The 19479-nt window shown below is 38.8% G+C and overlaps 1 protein-coding gene across 8 annotated transcripts in view; it reads right to left on the bottom strand.

The window, feature by feature from the left end:
* Positions 1-19479, bottom strand: part of LOC114937374 (uncharacterized) — a 126104-nt gene that overhangs the window by 80538 nt on the left and 26087 nt on the right. The window contains exons 1-2 of one of the 8 annotated variants that reach the window (XM_085484954.1): positions 5223-5390; positions 2375-2642 (exon numbers count right to left, since the gene is read on the bottom strand). The exons of 5 other annotated variants lie outside the window; for them this stretch is intronic. The gene's annotated coding sequence lies outside the window, so the exon portion shown is untranslated. Of the gene's footprint in view, positions 1-2368; positions 3023-5222; positions 5391-19479 lie in introns of those variants that run through there. 2 more of the 8 variants (XM_085484955.1, XM_085484956.1) reach the window with 2 other exon arrangements.

Genomic DNA, 19479 nt, shown 5'->3' with positions numbered 1-19479 from the left:
ATATATAAAACTCTATGTGGTATATACGACGCAATCAAAATGAGTATAATGAAAAGCGGTGCAGTATCCTCGTAAACAGGTAATAAGACGCCTGTTACCCGCCTGCTCCATGGCTACATATCCTTGAATTGAAAATACTTATCTATATCTGACGAATTTCAATCGGTAAGGTTACGGATGATACGCGTGGGAATATAAACGCGCGAACGTTACATGCCTCGATAATACCTACGACCCCTGATATTCTATTGTATTTTAATGCATTTTAATACTTATATGTTGTTATCTATTTTTTTCCATTGTTCTGTATCTGCTCCTTTCGTAATTATTTCTTTATTGTTTTTTTTTTTTTTTCTTATAATTGAACAATGCATTTTGTCCTTTTCGTGCCAAATTCTCATACAATCGTGGATTTGAGTAAAATATATTCTATTTCACTCTATCTCTATATAATTATCGCATAATTTTCTGATATCGTACATCTCTTTATTTTGTCGAGAAATTAAATCTCTTTCTAAACAATCTGAAAGTTTATCAAATCAGAAAATATAATAATTTGTAAACTCGGAAACATTATAAGAGAAGATTATTTTATATATATATCTTTATAATTTTATCAAATTTTATATAAACTTATTCGTTTGTTTTTTTTTTTTTTCACTCGTTTTGAATGCTTACACAAATTGACATTACTGCACAGAGAAAATTTTCATTTAGAATTTACCCTGAAAATCATGGTAATGGTGAAAAATTATTAATATCTACCACAGATAAGATATATAAAATGTTTAATTTTACAAAATTCTTCCACGATTACGGATAAATTCTAAGAGAAAATTTTCTTCAAAAACTATGAAAATTTCAAAGTATAATTGCTCCTGATTTTTTTCTCCCCCCGTACACAACTCGGTCTTTTCTAATTCGACCATCGTCCCGCACATAAATTCTTCCCACCCGAATTTTCTTTCGCGCCGTCCTCGCTTTTCTAGCTTTCTAGGGGGAGAGAAAAAAAAATCGAATCACGGATCGATTCGCACAGCTGGTTTCCTGTCGCATATATCCACATGTACATACATAGAAACCGTGCGGCGGCAGCGTCACGCACGTGCGTGTGCCCTTTCTCGTTTGCGCGCGCGCTCGTTTGCATGCACGTTTGACGTTTCGCAACGTCGCTGCGTGCATGGAACACGCGGGGTACGCGTAGAACGCACGTGTGTTGGGTCCATCCGTCTCCTCACCCCAACGGCTGGCTCGTTCCTTCTTCCTCTCTCACCCTAGTCCCACCGCTCCGAGAAAACAACGAGCACGATTGGCCATCGCGGCTACTCTTTATCGTCCCCGACCCTCCGCGAGTCCCAGGGACGAGCTATTCCATTCCATTCACCCGTACAAACTCGAATGTTACTACGTTATCCGCACCGCGTATACTATCTCCCTCTTGTTCGCTTCTTCCTTCTTTCTCTCTGTCGCGCCTATACTAGCCTCTCTCTCTCTCTCTCATCGGAATAACGTGTGCCGCGGAAATGTTCGCACAGGTTTCCAACCTGACCTACGTATGAGACACGGCCCGACGCAATTTTATCCGGTATTAGCGGAGAAAGGGAGGCGAAAAGAAGACAAGACAAAGAGAATCCGGCGGTTGGGTTTCCTGTGTTATTTTCTCTCGTAGAAGAACGCGAAGGGATTTCTTTATTGACCATCCTAAACGATCTTAAACGACGCTTGCCTGTCGTTTTTCGGCCTATCGGCAATCCGCCTTTGCTCCTAATAAAGGACGCCAGTGTCCACCAGTCTTTTATTATATATATCATCGAATTGCAGATTCGTGCGGTAATCATCCTCATACAATTCTCCTAATCCTTCAGTTATATAGATAGAATATTCTATTCTCTTTTGTAATTTGTTTCCTTTTCTTTTTCAAAAATTACAAATACCAAAATATGTAAGTAAGATAGATTTCAGAATGCGCGTTCTCCGATTAAATATTTACCGCAATAAAAAATATGAATATCTACCACGCTAAGATATAAAATATATGTTCGATTAATTTACTATGCACATATATTATTTTTTATCGTGATAAATATTAATCAGAGCAATTATAAAATTCTTCCATTCTACCTCCACCATTCTTTATATTGTCTCGTGATTTTCAGAGTAAACTCTAACAGTAAGAGAAAATTCTATCCGTGTACAAACTTGATTACAATTTGAGCCATGTATCTCAAAATATACAATATGTAAATCAATAAAATACTTAGTAATTAAATTTTATTGTTTAAAATTTAAAACAATGAACAGAGGAAAAATATATTCCGAACGGATTACAGCGCAAACGTGACAAATTGAGAGAAACCCGATGACATACGGTTACCTATGTACGCTGAAGTTTCTCGAACTCTTGGAAACCGGCTCGTGAGAGACCGGCTCGGTTGAACGATGCGATGTATCAGTATCAGTTGTTTCCGGAAGCTCACCCCAACGTGCCGACCAAACGTCTCGTGATTCAGCACGCGAACCACTTCTCGTCTTATTAAATTGCTCACTACTACGTGAATCAATTTAAATCACCGTCGTAAAACAGCCGTTCTCCGATTAAGTAAGAATACTCGACGAATATTGCGCGCGACATTTATTCGACTCTAATGTGATTACAAAAAGGAAAAAAGATTAGAGCAGAGTCAGGAAATAAAAAATACCGTGTGTAAAAATATGAAATTAATTCGGGAAGCGCACAGTACAGAAAATTATATACCACAGAAAGAGGACTGGCATGCGTACACGACTACGAAAACAATTTTTTTCGTTTCAAATTTATATAGTCCGAACCTTTAACCTTCTTATCAGCAAATAGCAGCTGTGAGGAAATATATCTTATCTATATACCGATTAACGCCCTTAATTCCGGCTTATTTTAAAACACTTACTTCGAAAATATAATAGGAAACGACATGCGATCAAAATAAATTTAAGTAAAAAAATATTCTTTACATAACACGCGTATAATAATCGATTACTCATATCGATACTATAAAATGGATATTTTATTTATAATAACTGCATACAATATATATATATATATATTAATAATTTTATTTTTATGCGTGAAATAAATATATTCAAATATGATAGAGACATGAGTTAAGCGTGTCGTAAAAAAAACCGACTTATCGTTTAAGACACTTTTAGACGATATCGCGACACGAAAATTTGCCATGCACGAAAGGAAAAGCAACAACGATCGTTTTCCATAGCAGTCGTCGGTTGTAAGATACGGTTAAAATAGCCGACTATAGTCCCTCGAGACTCGAAGAAGCTCCGGTCGTCGCATAGATGTGTGCGAAAGACGCATGCCGTCTTGCTCTTTTTCTTTTTCCCTCTCTCCCTCTGTTTCTCTCTTTCGCTCGTACTGCGTCTTTTTGTTCCCTCTCGGTCTCTCCCGTACCCTTTTGTCCCGACAGAAGAAACGCGGGGTCGAGAAGCTTGTGCCCTCGCCGTTAGGTACGCGGAATCTGCGATTCTATCGCGCCCCTATATAGGCTGCTCCAAGAATAGCGTTTACACTTTACTTCTGACATTTGTACAAAGTAACAAAGAAACCAATATAACTGCGCTACAAACATTTTTTGTATTACACGTACGCAGGCAAAGTGGCACTTTGTGTGCGTGTTTTCTGTGCGGAAAGCGGCCGATTTCCCACGCCGCCATCTAGCGGCGACGCGGTGAGTGAATAAGCCGCATTCAGAGCCATCGCCTACGGCTGAAGCCGTGGGCAATGACTTTGAACGCGGCTATTCCCGCACCGTGCCGTCGCAAGATGGCGGCGTGCGATCGGCCACCTCGCGCACAGAAAACGCGCACAAAGCCACTTTGTCTGCACTTGTGATACAAAATATCGCGTGTATCAAGTGCGGATTGACTCGCCTTCGGCTCGTGCGTCCATCCTCCGCACTCGTGACCAATTGTCAACTTTCCGCACTTGATATACACAATATACTATTTTAATCTACAAGTGTTAAGTTCACACGATACACCTTATTAAAGCGACGTGCTTCAAGAATAACGTTTACTTTTATTTCTGACTGATTTGTACAAAGCAACAAAGAGACAATAATTGCACTAGAAAAATTAAAAAAAAAATGCTACATGTTAAGTTCGCGCGAGACCTTATTAAAGCGACGTAAGAATTTCATTAAATACGCGATTTTAAAAAAATGACTTGTTGGACCACCCTATAGTACGCTTGATCGAGGTTGCCGCGATGGGTCTCTCTATATATCGTCGGCTCGGCTTCGATCCTCCGTTCTTTTTCGCCGAAGAGATCGATCGATATTGATATGTGCGGCGGGCATGAAACTTTTACAGAAGCGGACGAAATCGCGGACTCCTGCGACGAAACGCGAAGCGGAAACGAGAGGAACAAACGCGCGTGTAAATTACTGGAAGGAACGCGAGAGCTTCCGAGCATCGACAGTCGGCGAAAATAAGCGGCGGTCGCTAAATAATGCCTGCTATTCATGCCCTCGTCTCCGTTGCGTACTTCCTCTGAACTTAAAGCCCGGGCCGCGCGAGTCGGAGAGAGATCTATGTTGAGGGAAAGGGAGATCTCTGAAAGTGGCGGTTTTCCCAAATGCATGCATTCACGCATCGTCCTCGTCACATGACACGCGTGTGCGTACGCACCTATATATATGCACACATTTTTTTGAAGAGGAAAAAAAAGCGTAGGGAAATATAGAGAGATGGAGCTAGAGATAGAGAGAACAAGTTTTTATTGTATTCTATAAAGAACTTGTCACACATAACAGGAAGTAATATATATAATAAAAATAAACACGCATAAAAGAGATAAGATAAGGCTCTATCGAGACCAAAGTGTAGCATATGCATTGGCATACATAAGAGTAGCGCGAAAAGTGTAACGAGAGAGATAAAGAGAGAAAGAGCAAATTTATTTTTATGCGTCGGGATCAAATCCCCATACGAACGATAGCAATAATCATTGTCGACGAAACCGATAAGTCTATAAACCAATAACAAAACCAATAATAACGCTAAAAAAAGATACAAAGTCGAAGCAAAAAGAAAAAAAAAAAAGAAATTTTAACAGCGACAAGACGGAGAAGCAAAAGAGACCAAAGGCGATTCCGAGACTGAATCCCAGGAATAATAAAAAGAAAGAGAAAAAGTCGTCGCGAGACGATTTTAGGAACGAGAGATACTCTACGAGCGCGAGCGAAGGGCACCTCTCTCTGGTCGGCAACGCGCCCTCTCGCGAGATGCTCCGGCGCGACGCGGCGCGCGTGATCTCTCGGATTACGCGCAGCAGAGCGGGCTGGTTCACCGAACAAACGGAACGAGAGAGAGAGAGTCACGGGGTACGCGTAGAGCCTAGGCACGATACTGAGGACCTCCGCGAGCCGCTCGGCGGTGCTTTCCTCAAGAGGGAGAGAAGAGGCGCGGGAGAAGGCGCGACACGGCGGAGAGGGGATCGAACGGGCGGCCGGGGGTGAGACGGAAGGGGGGTCGAGAGGATAGAGGCAGGGGGGCAGAGAATTCTCTCTGTTATAGATTAAAATTTTTTACGGGGAAGATATTGATTGTTGCTTTTTATTAATGTAACATTAAAGTGGTGCCCGCGGCGGTGGGGGCAATCGCGCCCCGCTGTGCGCGCCCGACACCGGTGGTGGGGCGATCGAGTGGGGATGACGGGGAGGAGGAGGAGGACGTGGAGAAGGGGGCGCGGAGAGGAAGTAAGAACCGACGCGACGCGCGCTCCACGAAACGGCGCGGCGGATAGGGGGACATAGAGAAGAAGATCGGGGGTTGAGAGAGAAGGGGCACGGAGGGGCTCGAAGCGGCGGAAATAGTGCCATAAATACGTACATTTTTCGCAGCGTCTTGCAGCCCTGTTTTGACAATCATCCCCTCCAGGGGGACTCGCGGGTGCCCCCTTCGAAACCCCTCTCTTCTCATCCTCCGGATCTTAAATACATAGATACACACACACGGGGAGGGGTCTCGCACCCCCTGTTCACCTAACCGAGTACACGCCACCCCACGGACGAAACTGTCCCCCTCCACTCTGTGTGCAACCTTATATATCTCCTCCAGCCTATTCTTCTACTCGCTTTGACATTTTTCGCGAGTTAAGGCCCGCTCGAACTTGGCGGAGATCCATCTCGCGCTCTGACTCGCCCCTCTTTTCTCTTTCATCCCCCATTCTGCCTCTCCCGAGCCGAGCCGCTTTTTTTATATCTTCTTTTTTCGATTCTTTGCGTCTCGGGGGTTTCTTTTTTTTTCTCTCTCTCTCTCTTTTTTTGCAAGGTGGAGAGAGGTGGGTCGACGCGATGGATCGATGCTTCTTTTTCGAGACGACGACGAGCAACGACGACGAACAGAGAGAGGAGAGACAACAAAACGAAGTTTCCCCCGGCGGAGGCTCTTTAATTGCCGATTTGACACGACGACGCTTACGTCGATGCGCGTGTCTCTCGCGTACATACATACACGCCCGGTAAACCGTAATTGAGAGTGCGGAGAGGGAGAGAGATTGCGAAAGGGAAAATGATTAATGGACGACGCGATCGGATCAGAGGTGAGATTAATCGAGGGAAAACGCTAATACGAGTTCATCGCTCGCTCGATTACGTACGCGACACTACATGCGCGTTACATATGTAACCTCGGCCCGTATGTACGATATACATACGCACGATACGTGTAATGCACGCCAATCTTCATAATCTTTCCCGCTGTCAGTGTACGAGTCTCTGATCTTTATGAGCGCACAATTCCGAGCCGTTGAAACTATTAAAGAGCTTCCAACCATTGAAGAGTCGCGCATTTCTTTCCACTGCCGACGAGAGACGGGAAATCATCGTTCACTGTTGCGCAACAAAATCTTCTCTCGGAAAAAAAAAAGGAAAAACGAGCGATAAAACCGCGCGATCGAGATACTCGCATTTTGTAACATTTTATTATAGTGTATTTAATATATATATATATATATATTCACGACAACCAGGCAAATTTTACGCGGTTTTTGATAACATAGGACGCGCATACATCTCCCTCTTCTAGGAAGAGAAAAACCATTCTTTCCAAATTATATACCCGGCCTAGAAAACGAGGGGGTAACCACTAGCTAAAATGTTGTCCCACAGATTTCATGATTTCATCTAATTACAAACGATTTCATCTGATTGCAAATGGATTTTTTTCATTACATATGAAATCATTTCATAAAAGTAATGATTTCATCTGATTACACAATGCATTTTCGCAATTTACTACGGAAAGTGCTCGTGCCACACATGATCTCATCACAGATTTCATAATGATTACACATGATTCCAATGATTACACGAAAATTCAAAATGATTTCTGCTGACTACATGCGATTTCATTATGATTCCGCATGATTTCATTTGACTTTATCAATTACATCTGATTGCAAACGATTACACGGGATTTCATAAGAATTTCATAATGATTTCGGGGACACTGTCCCACGATTACATTAAGTGGTTACCCCCTCGCTAGAAAATCAACTGCGCGCTCAGTTCACGCTAGTTCCAGGGAAAAAATGTTAAACGCGTGAAATTTTATTTTTCTCCGACACGTTGAACGTGTCGAAAGATTGACGACCGAAAATTCGAAGAATAGGAAAAAGAATGAATCACGCTTTTATTGTTTACGAAGGAAATATTATTTTCTAACGAAACGTCACGCACGCACACACGTACGTAACGCGTTTTGCGGAACTTGCTGTCTATCGCTAATAAAAAATTCGCACAAAATACTCTCTCTCTCTCTCTCTCTCGAGTCCTTTTTAAAAGGTCAATTCGCGTTATTTCCGCGTCGCTTCATCGCGCCTCCTTAGCGGAAGCTCGAAACGGAGGAAGCCACTTCGGGATACGTGCCGCGGCAGGTTGTATTTCGGCCTCACCCCGTCGCGAGAGAGAAGTCGAAGCCCTTTAGAGGGAAAAAGGTCGAGAAACCTCGACTATCATCCGTGCAATCGTCATGCGATCGATCGAATTGATTTTATCGCCTGCCCGTTTACAGAGAAACTACGGATGCTAACCGCTACCGACGTGTTTTATTCTGTCGAGAATAGATGATAAAAAAATATTAATCTCTCCGAGAGTCAAAAAATCATACGTTATTGTTACCTCGAGCTATTAACATGTGTAAGCCTCCACGTCACAATATAACATCTTACTTGATCTAACTGTAAGTCCATTTTTATTAATTTACTTATCTTCAATGTTAATTTTTTCGTATACTTATGATTTTATAGACATATTAACAATGGCTGTTATCGAGATTCTATATAACCGACCTCCTAACAGAACAATTAACGAGAGATCTGTTTCGCGACTATTATACATATAATGACGTTGTGAGGAATAGTGAGCATATGACTTGACTCTAGACATTTTTATTTTTATTATAATGACATTGAAGAATAATTTATTGTTAATTTATAATAATATTTTAATTATTAATTGCGCTGAAGAAGGTTGGAAGAGACAACCGAAACGTACGACGAATTGAACTTACTTCTGTATAATTTTTAATAATTTATGTTATAAATCGTTTCACAAATATATTTCTAGTATAGAACTTATGTAGCTCTTATTGCCTTTTTTATTCGTAGATTAAAATTTTCTAAAGAGCTTTTATAAATTACATAAAAATATTAATCTTCAAATATCATACGATATTTTTTTCAAAGACTCTCTTTCTCGTGACTTTAGTGTCATTTTGGTGTAATCATATTTTTTTAAGAAATTATCTTTCATTTCATTATTTTTTTTTTGTTCTAAAGTTCAAAGAATTATTCTCAAATATATTAATTTCAAAGCTAATAAAAAGAGATGAATCAATATTTATTTCGATACAAGGTAAGGCACTTTTCGTTTGATAACAAAGAAAACATTCACACCTCGGTTCACGAATTCTAAAGAATTGTTTACATATAGGATGAATGCCTTTTCCTTATCTGAAGTCTGACCGTTTCTTTTGAAAAAAAAAAAACCAACTATTTTACACTCGAGTATTAAAGTAACGTTACGAGAAATCTTTAATTATTAGCGCGGATTTATTACTACAGTTGTACGCGTGTCTTTCTCTTCTCTTTCTCCGCGCTACATAATCATTCTTTAAACTTGCAAGTCTAGTGGTTTTAGTCACGCTTTGTGCATGTAAAATTAAATTAAACGAGTCAATCGCGACTTCTATCTCTCGTCGGAATGTGAAGAATATACATACGGGAAAAACGCAGCAACCGTAAAAAGGTAAACAGAGTTTATCAGAATTATAGAAAAATTGTACGCGATTATATATAGTAGTTACAACACTTCAACGCACAGAGGCATTGTAACGTACAACGCTAATCCGTGAACGATACTTTTAAGTATGACGTGGCCTTTAAGTGACGCAGACTCTGTTTCACACGATGATATGACGCCATCATCCTCTTCTCCATTTTGGCTTACATGTTAACTAAATCTTATCTTATCGCGTTTCAAAAATTTCGATTGCTAGGGAAGTAGGTAGGTCCCCTTTTATTATGGTTATACGATTGGTCGATTCTTTCCACATAGTTTGAAAGAAGAATTGAGAGTAGAGGTATTATTTTAGTCCGTTTCTATATTTGTACGAGATATCCGGCCCTAAAATCTTACGTGGCCATTTCATTGAACACAATCGTAAGACCGCACACTAATGATAGAATATAAGAAATGACTAAAGGTGACCCTAAAATATCGAACTGAGCAGAAAGAAACGAATATGGATACACAAAAAAGACAAGTTAGACTCAAAGAGAGATTTATTAAAATCGAAAAAAATGACGGTATTTTTTCGTGAATTCTTTACATTTCTCACATTTCTTTTCGGAGATTTCAATCGAGTTTCAAAGAAATGATAATTCTTCGAAAACAATGATTCTCAATTTTTGACGTTAAATATTTTGTTTTATAATAAGATTGATGCAAGTTCGCAATTTGTGAAGCGTGCTTCAAGTGTGAGTCACATTCTAAAAGAGGCTTGTAAATATAATTTTGTGAATTAAATTCGTCAAATTTACAAACGTACCCTGAAAGGGTCTTAAAAAGAAGAAAGAAATGCTTTCTAAATTTTTCATCGTCAAATATATTTCTCGGTATTAATCAATTCCCATCGTTAAATTGTCGTCGAGGAAAAATCAATTTGAAAATTAATGTTTCAAGCGCACTTGGTGTGAAGCAGCCTGTACTCTCTCCTTCCCTCTTCCCTCTTACAACAAGCATCGCGTCTCGTTTCATGAATTCACCTTCCTGCCGTTTGTTCTTTCCCACTTCGGCGCGCGCGGTGAGCCGAGGCCAGGTTTAATTCTCAAAGAGCGATAGCAATTTCCCGAGGAGGAAAAGGAACGGAGAGACATGCGCGCGCGCGCTGCTAGTCGCACTCGATCGATGCGTCATAAGCGATTAATCTATTTAACCCATCCGCGACGACGACGACGACGACGACGACGAAGCGACGCGACGGCGGCGTCGTCCATCGGCCGTTCGTACGAAGGAAAGACGAGAGAGAGAGAGAGAGAAAGAGTAACGACGTTATCGGTTCACCCTTTTTAAAACGAATATAACCGAAACGACCGGACTTTTCAATTATAAAAGCGCGACGTATTTTAAAACGACGAAAACTTCTTTTTTAATCTCAAAATTATTTTGCATACAAAATGTGCCCATTTAAAAAATCGGATTTTAAATTTTTATACGCGTTTCAAGTTTGTGATTACAAAAAATATTACTCCGGTCATTTTTTCAAATCTCAAGAGTAAATGAATGACATCTCGCTCGTTATTCGAGATGATGAAATATTTAACGGGAGAGAAATATGTGTAACTATAACACGATATATTTTCGAGGAATACGAAAGCTTGGGCGCCGGTCTCGAGTAACGTTTAAACTTGTACTTGGAACTTACGTCATCGGTGTCGCGACTCTGAACTTTGAGTTTATTTCAAATAACTCTCGGATCGGATTTTAACGAAGTTATTTGAATTTTTGTCGACGCGCGATAGAAACAACGCATCTACGCCTATGTTATTCACGCAACACGCTCTCGAGAAAAAAAAAAAAAAAAAAAAAAAAAAAAAAAAAAAAAAAAAAAAAAAAAAAAAAGACGTCACGCACGATCGGAATAGTTTGATCGTTTCACTGTTAGACGCCAAAAAAATGGATTTTTAGTCAAATATGAATTTTCATTAATTTTAGCTCCAAGGTTCCCTTTTCTCTCTCAAACATCTTTTCATCTCGCTCTTTTTCCCAAATTAATTTAAAATGTTACACACTTTTCTGTTTTATTAAATTTTTGAAAAATTTTAATATCAAGCGCAATAAATTATATCGGTAGAGAAAAACGGTCTCTTGAAATTGGCGGAAAGAATCGGCTGCAAGATCGTCTCGGGATCCGTCATAAAAATTAAGATCAACGAGAACTACTCGTCTCACGCGATCTCGGCCACGGAAAGGGTTAAGGGCGCGTACGTGAGCACGTGGCCCTCGAAAGTGGCGCGCGCGCGACGAATTAATGAAGGGGCGATTATGCGGCATGCCGCTTCCCACGCTCGTGCACTTCGTGTTCGGTTTACATATCGCGCGGTGTACGTCAAAAAGAGAGAGAGAGAGAGAACATGTGTGCGTTCGGCCCGTTGAAAAAAAAGAGCGGGTCGGCGGCAGGCAGAGGTGGAAAAAAAAAAGAGAAAAATGAATCATGTCGCTGCTCTCTGGCCTTCCGGCGTACGTATATATCGCGTATATGTCCGAGCTGCCAAAAGAGCCGCTAGTTCGCGCGATGAATGGTTTTTCTGGCGCGCGTTGCAAGCAAATGCTCCTCTACGAGAGCGCGCGCGGGCGCGTGGAGAGAAGTCACGGTAGAGTAGTAACATAGTAGATATGTTATACGCGGCGATTTAATTGCTTTCGACCGTAGCACAATGTTATCGCCGTGACGCTTTACTTTTGCCTGTCGGACGATTTGTATCGTTTTTAATTAGCGGCGCGTGTAACTGACAACAGTCATCGACGGTGGCATATAATATATCGCGGTTAAGCGAAATGAAATGGCGAATCGCCGTGTCATCGGCAAGAAGAAGAATAAGAAGAAGAAGAAGAAGAAGAAGAAAAAACAAAATTCGATTTCTTAGAATCGCGATTATGCTTACTTTGCAGATTCGATGTGTAACTCGAAGCTTTTTGTACGTATATATATTTTGATTACGTATAAGCTTGCTAGACTTTAAACTGTAACACTGCTGTATTTATGCTAATTAGGCTTCTTAACAAAAACCGTATATAATGGATTTTCATTAGAAAAATTTTCAATAGTTCTTACAACATCATATTTTCATATTTTAACGATTAACTATACGCGCCGCGCGAGAACGTAAATAATTTTTACATATCTTAAAAAATCTAAAATTAAAATTTATATACGAGATACACGGCCTGTATGAAGTTAGCCCCCCATTTTTCGAATTTTAAAATTTTAAAGGTTGTTCCAGGTTGTTCTAGACTTGTTCTAAATTGTTCCAAAAGATGAAATTTAAAAAATAAAAATTTTCGCGAAAAATGAAAAAAAAAACGATTTTTTGACCTGACCCCCCATTTTTCGAAAATCGAACTTTTAAAGGTTGTTCCAGATTGTTCTAGTTGTTCTAAACATTGTTCCAAAGTGATAATTCCCTAAACAAAATATTTCACGAGATATAATAAAAAAATAGTTTCGTGCGCTAAAACAGTATTTTTACGCAAAATTAAACAATCATATATAGTAGGCCAGCTAAACGAGCAAATAAATAAGATGTAAAAATTTTTTTATTAATAGTTAAATCATTAAATTAACATTCCGTTACAGAATCGATATAAATTGTAAACGTTTCGACTGCACTACAGTCTTTATCAATACATAAAAATTAAATATTAAAATATAAAGTTAGATGTTAAAAATACAAAGTTAGTTAAATATTAAAATATAAAATTGAAACGATTCTTCGCTGTTGACCAATAGATATGCAAGGCGATTGGTCTGAGATGCCAAGTTATGCGACATTTGAGCATGCTACGGATATAATACGCGAATTAAATCAATGTCAGAAAAAATTAAAAAATCTTTCAACTTACATTATCGTTTTAACAAGTCCTTTTTCCCCGATATTTCAAGTGTGTGTTGCGAAGTCTGAATACCAAATGTCAAAATAGAGAGCGTGATGTATTTATTTATTACCAATGTTTTTTCTAAATTATGATTCAGCAAATTTTTTAAGTATGTCAAAATAACTACTGTCTAACAATTCGGTGTCTGTATTTAAATTAATTCCATTTTTCTGTTCTTTAATGTGGATCATTTCAGATATTAGTCTTTTTTGGTAATTCTTTTCATGATCCATAATTTTAATATTGTCCCAGTCAAATGTATGTTGTTCGTTTAGAATGTGTTCCGTGATAACCGAATGTCTAGCAGAGTCTAATTTAATATTATTTTTATGTTCTTTAAGTCTCGTTCCTAACTGTCTTTTTGTCTGTCCGACATATGTGGCGTCACAATCGTTGCAATTCAATTTGTAAATAACGTTAGAATTCGTGGGGCAATTATTTTTGTCCTTTTGAACTCTTATGAAGTCATTTAATTTTTTAATACAACGATATCCTACCACTACGTCCGGTCTTCTTATTGCTGAAGCAACTTTCTCTAGTATTTTTACGTTTTCGGCTATAGTTATTATCTCTTAAACACCAAACTGTATATTTTAGCTAAAAACGAACAGAACAACCTGGAACAACTCTCAATTTTGCTAGAACATAATTTTAAAGAGTACTTTACTCTTGGAAATAAACACATTTTTCTTGTTTTTTTGTGTTTTTCGACCGATAACGTCGCGACAGCGGTCCCAAACTATAGAACAATTACGTACTGGCATAGAACAACTTGGAACAACTCTCAGTTTTGCTAGAACATTATTTTAAAGGGTACTTTACTCTTAGAAATAAACACATTTTTTTTGTTTTTTCATCTTTTTTGCTCGCTAAAGTCGCGATAGCGGTCCCAAACTATAGAACAATTACGTACTGGCATAGAACAACTTGGAACAACTCTCAATTTTGCTAGAACATAATTTTAAAGAGTACTTTACTCTTGGAAATAAACACATTTTTCTTGTTTTTTTCATCTTTTTTGCTCGCTAAAGTCGCGATAGCGGTCCCAAACTATAGAATAATTACGTACTGGCATAGAGCAACTTGGAACAACTCTCAGTTTTGCTAGAACATTATTTTAAAGGGTACCTTACTCTTGGAAATAAACACATTTTTTTTGTTTTTTTATCTTTTTTGCTCGCTAAAGTCGCGATAGCGGTCCCAAACTATGGAACAATTACGTACTGGCATAGAGCAACTTGGAACAACTCTCAGTTTTGCTAGAACATTATTTTAAAGAGTACTTTACTCTTGGAAATAAACACATTTTTTTTTGTTTTTTCACCTTTTTTGCTCGCTAAAGTCGCGATAGCGGTCCCAAACTATAGAACAATTACGTACTGGCATAGAACAACTTGGAACAACTCTCAATTTTGCTAGAACATAATTTTAAAGAGTACTTTACTCTTGGAAAAAAACATGTTTTAGCAAAATTGAGAGTTGTTTTAAGTTGTTCTATGCCAGTACATAATTGTTCTATAGTTTGGGACCGCTATCGCGACTTTAGCGAGCAAAAAAGATGAAAAAACAAAAAAATGTGTTTATTTCCAAGAGTAAAGTACCCTTTAAAATAATGTTCTAGCAAAACTGAGAGTTGTTCCAAGGTGTTCTATGCCAGTACGTAATTGTTCTATAGTTTGGGACCGCTGTCGCGATGTTATCGGTCGAAAAACACGAAAAAACAAGAAAAATATGTTTATTTCCAAGAGTAAAGTACTCTTTAAAATTATGTTCTAGCAAAATTGAGAGTTGTTCCAAGTTGTTCTGTTCGTTTTTAGCTAAAATATACAGTTTGGTGTTTAAGAGATAATAACTATAGCCGAAAACGTAAAAATACTGTTTTAGCGCACGAAACTATTTTTTTATTATATCTCGTGAAATATTTTGTTTAGGGAATTATCACTTTGGAACAATGTTTAGAACAACTAGAACAATCTGGAACAACCTTTAAAAGTTTGATTTTCGAAAAATGGGGGGCCAGGTCAAAAAATCGTTTTTTTCCATTTTTCGCGAAAATTTTTATTTTTTAAATTTGATCTTTTGGAACAATTTAGAACAAGTCTAGAACAACCTGGAACAACCTTTAAAATTTTAAAATTCGAAAAATGGGGGGCTAATTTCATACAGGCAGATACACGAAACATTATTCCATTATATTAAATAGAACTTTTCAAGCAATTTCAATTTCAAGAGCGAGCGGTCACAATGGCCGCACTTTTTTTTGTTCACGAGGAATTGATTCCTGTTTTAATAAATATTGCATCACTAATTCTCCGTTGTCTCTAGATTCTGTTTCTATAGCGCTTCAAAAAGAATCGCTCGATACATATCAACGTCCGTACGAGAGCCCGCGATAAAGAAAAAAGGGGAGCAGAAAATCTCGTATCGGGCCGACGACAATCGCGAAATCAATTCGCATTATTCGTTTAAAAGTATGTACCGCCTAGTGACGTCAGCGACGATGGGAGCAGGACAGAGAAGAGAAGAGAAGAGAAGGAAGAGAGAGAGAGAGAGAGAGGGCGGGTAGGCGTGTGTAAAGGGGTGTCGAGCGGAGGCAAGTGGCCCCGTCTGCCTCGTCGATGCTCTCAAACAATCCCTTTCCACCACCGTCGCGTTCGCTCATACCACCACTACCCATACACGGCCACCTCTTTCGCCGGGGTGCTCTCTCACCACCATCGACTGCCGTCTCCTCTTCCTCCGTCGAGACACCCTCCCTTATTCCGTTTCGCGAACGCGCAACCACCCCTTCGTCATTCCACCCCTCGGCACCCTCTCTCGCATCGTGTACGTTCGTTGTATCGTCGACAGCAATCGTGCGCAACCTCGCTTCTCTGCTATCCCTGCTTCTTGTGATCGCAAACTGCCGCCGACCTTTTATGCATTATTTTATATCGCGAATGGAGATACGGAAGATGAAGACATTTTCGGCCAAACTGTAGTACAAATGTAGACGCGAAGCAAGAAAGTTTCATTAAAGATGCGTCTCTCCCTTCTGCGTGTCCAACTTTCGATAAGAACATTTTGAAAACATACGATAGAAAGCCTGCGAGATATTGTAAGCCGGCTATAATTATATATGATTATATTATTATATTAAAATTATTAAGCTAATTAATGATCTCTCTCTCTTACAATTTTCTACTCTAATAACTTTATATGATATTTCGCGATACTCGGAATATATATTATATAAATTCGTCTAGGTCGACCTTCGACCATCACGACCATCTGAGTTTCTTACACATCCTGCGGTTCATTAAATTTTACAGACGCCGTCTCGAGAGCGAGAAACGTCTCTGAAATTCTCGAGAGAGTTGATAAGAGCGAGGAGAATCGACTCGAGTTTCGATAGCGCGCGAATTATCGCTCGCGTGTCCGTGAATTATTAGCGAATGCATTTATTAGCGCATACGAGTTGGCCGCGAGTGTTAATCGCGATGTTCTCGAAACGTTACACGTCGGACGCACATCGAGCCGGCGGACATACACTGGGTATATATTTATATATATATATATATTCATGATAAAACGAACGCCCGGCTTGCGGCTACTTTTATCAGCGGTTTTATGATATTAGGTTGCGACAAAAGGCTTTTCGTCGCTTTTTCATTTAACGTCGTTTTAAATTTGCGATATTAATTTGCGCCATTGATCGCAACCGAGTGTACATTCAACGAGCGAGGTAACGCGTGTAAATATAAACTCGAACATCATGCATTTCTTTTGTAACTTCCGGCGACCGTTTTATTAATTGCACGTAATGTGGAAAATAAATACCGACATGTATCTCTCTGTAAGCTATACGTTTTATATATTAAAAATGAAAGACGCGGAAAACAGATTAATACAATATTGAGGAAGCGAAATTAATATAGCATTTCAGCGAATGGGAAATACCTGTAATGTGTCCGATTTCAAGAAAAATTAATCTACGGATTATACACGTAAATAGGGGTGGGGGTGGGGGGGGGACATATATTTTTACATAATTATAAAAGATATCGACTACTCTTTTGATACGCTAGAAAATAATACGAATAAAATTATTTATAATCGCGTTTTACGGTTCGTGTCTTTTTAGAATAACATAATTTGAAAGGGGGATGAGAAAGCTTCGGAAATTCGATGGGACGACAGATACATTTCGCAGGGTGACCGATGGAAGGAGAATTATTGCCTCGCAAAAGCTGACGTAGACGTTGCGCTTTTACATAAATCTTACGGGTTTTCTGTCGTCGTGGATAGCATAGCGTGCCGGCATTGGTTAAACGGTAGAAGCTTCGCTTTTAACGAGCCAATTCGCGACGATCGTGGAAGAGGATCTGCGGAAAAGGGTGGGTTCGATGCGACCGGGCGAAAAACGACAAACAATAAAAGTAAGGTAAAAGGAATAAGTAATAAAATGTAATATTGGCGATATATGTATACATATAGAATATATACATGGACATGTACGTATGTGCATACACACATATGCAACGAGAAAATAACTGCACGAAGCAACCAATCAGACGACAAAATGCGAGCGAACATAAACGAGCATCTGTTCCTAATATGCGGTTTGTGTATTCGATATATATATATATACCTATCGGTACGCGATTATTTAAGTTAAATAAAATATCGAAGCATCGAAAGAATATACTGGAACGTCATGAAATAACAAGTCGATTACATTTAAGTGGGGATTTCGCTTCTCTATATATATAAATCGTTTATTACGGATATTCAATTTATTCATCAATTATTCCTTATGTTAAATGTAAGCTTCAAAATTCTATCTTGATGAACGGAATTTTTCTCTTACGAAATATTAATGATACAAAAAACTTGCAAAAAAGTCTATAAAAAATTTAAAAAAAAATAAATAAAAATAAAAAGTTTTGTAAAGAGAAATAAATGTTGCAAAACTTCATTATTATTCCTTCTTCGTATAAAAGACTTGTATGTCGGTTGAAAAAGCAGTTGCATTAAAATATTGCAAAGAATAAATTATTCGCACAAACAGGGGAAATAACGTTCTCGGGAGATTGGTGTCGATGTCGCTTAAGAAAAACGCGCGGTCTCTCGCGAGTAAAAAAAAAAAAAAAAAAAAAAGAGAGAAAAAAGAAAAAAAAAGAAAAAAAAAAGAGAGAGAGAGAGAGAGAGAGAGAGAGTATGTCGTCGCCCCGGTTTTGACCGCCCGAGCGACACCCCCGCGGAATAAATTTAAATCCCGAAGTTTCATGCCGACATACAACCGAACGAACGACAACGCATCCCGACGAATCCTCATCCGATGCACTGACGTCACACGACCGGCGAAATTGATTTTTCGACAGCGAAGGGGGACACGCGGGGGATTCTCTCGCGTTCGCCAAAAAGTGCAGATCCTGAATATTTTAATGGACAGCTCTCGGGACGCGCAGTCGATACCCGGGAATATCTATATCGGTCCCGGCATCATGTGCCTTAATTAAAACGCTTACGCGTTATATTTTGGAGATGAAGCTCGTGCGCGCGTTTCGACACAGATCGGAAACTACAATATCGTATATGCAGTGACGTTAAAGGGTCTATGGAAACGGTGAAATGTGCATCGCCAAGAATCAAATATAAAAAAAGTTTTCAAGATTAGAATAAGAAAAAAAAAAAGAACAGAAATAAAAGTAATGGAATAAAGGAATAAATTAACAATTTATTCTAAAAGAAAATAATAATTTATTCTGCTATAGCATTAAAAGTTGCGCTGTGAATATTAATATAATTTGAAGGAGAGAAAACAAAGGGAAAACGACGAAAGAAAATGAATATACCAAAGAAAATGAAAGAAAGAGGAGAAGGAAGAAGAGCGAAATAAAAAAGATAAATAAGAATATATTATAATGAAATGCTGAATCCGTCATTTGCCATAATTACGGTATTAAATTATATTAGCAACAATCTTAGGCCTTATTTTCTTTAGCGTACACGTATATCTTGCGTATATTATTATTAACATATATTATAAATTGCTCGGTAAAATTTAAAAACGAAATTAATATAATGTGAGAAATAAAGAGCAATGTTCCTATTTTTTCCAAATGCTATTTACATCTGCGTACATTGTATACACCCGGTACACAAATGAATCCGCAGCATTCGCTCGCGCTAAATTGAATCGTGCGATGATCCATCCGAAAGAGTATTTTGCCGAGAGCGGGCTGAGAGATGGATAGATGCTCTCGCTCACTCTCTCTCTCTC

Source organism: Nylanderia fulva, unplaced genomic scaffold, assembly GCF_048542155.1.
Source record: "Nylanderia fulva isolate GAGA-0341 unplaced genomic scaffold, ASM4854215v1 Scaffold33, whole genome shotgun sequence".
Lineage (NCBI taxonomy): Eukaryota > Metazoa > Arthropoda > Insecta > Hymenoptera > Formicidae > Nylanderia > Nylanderia fulva.
This window is presented reverse-complemented; position numbering and strand designations above follow the sequence as displayed.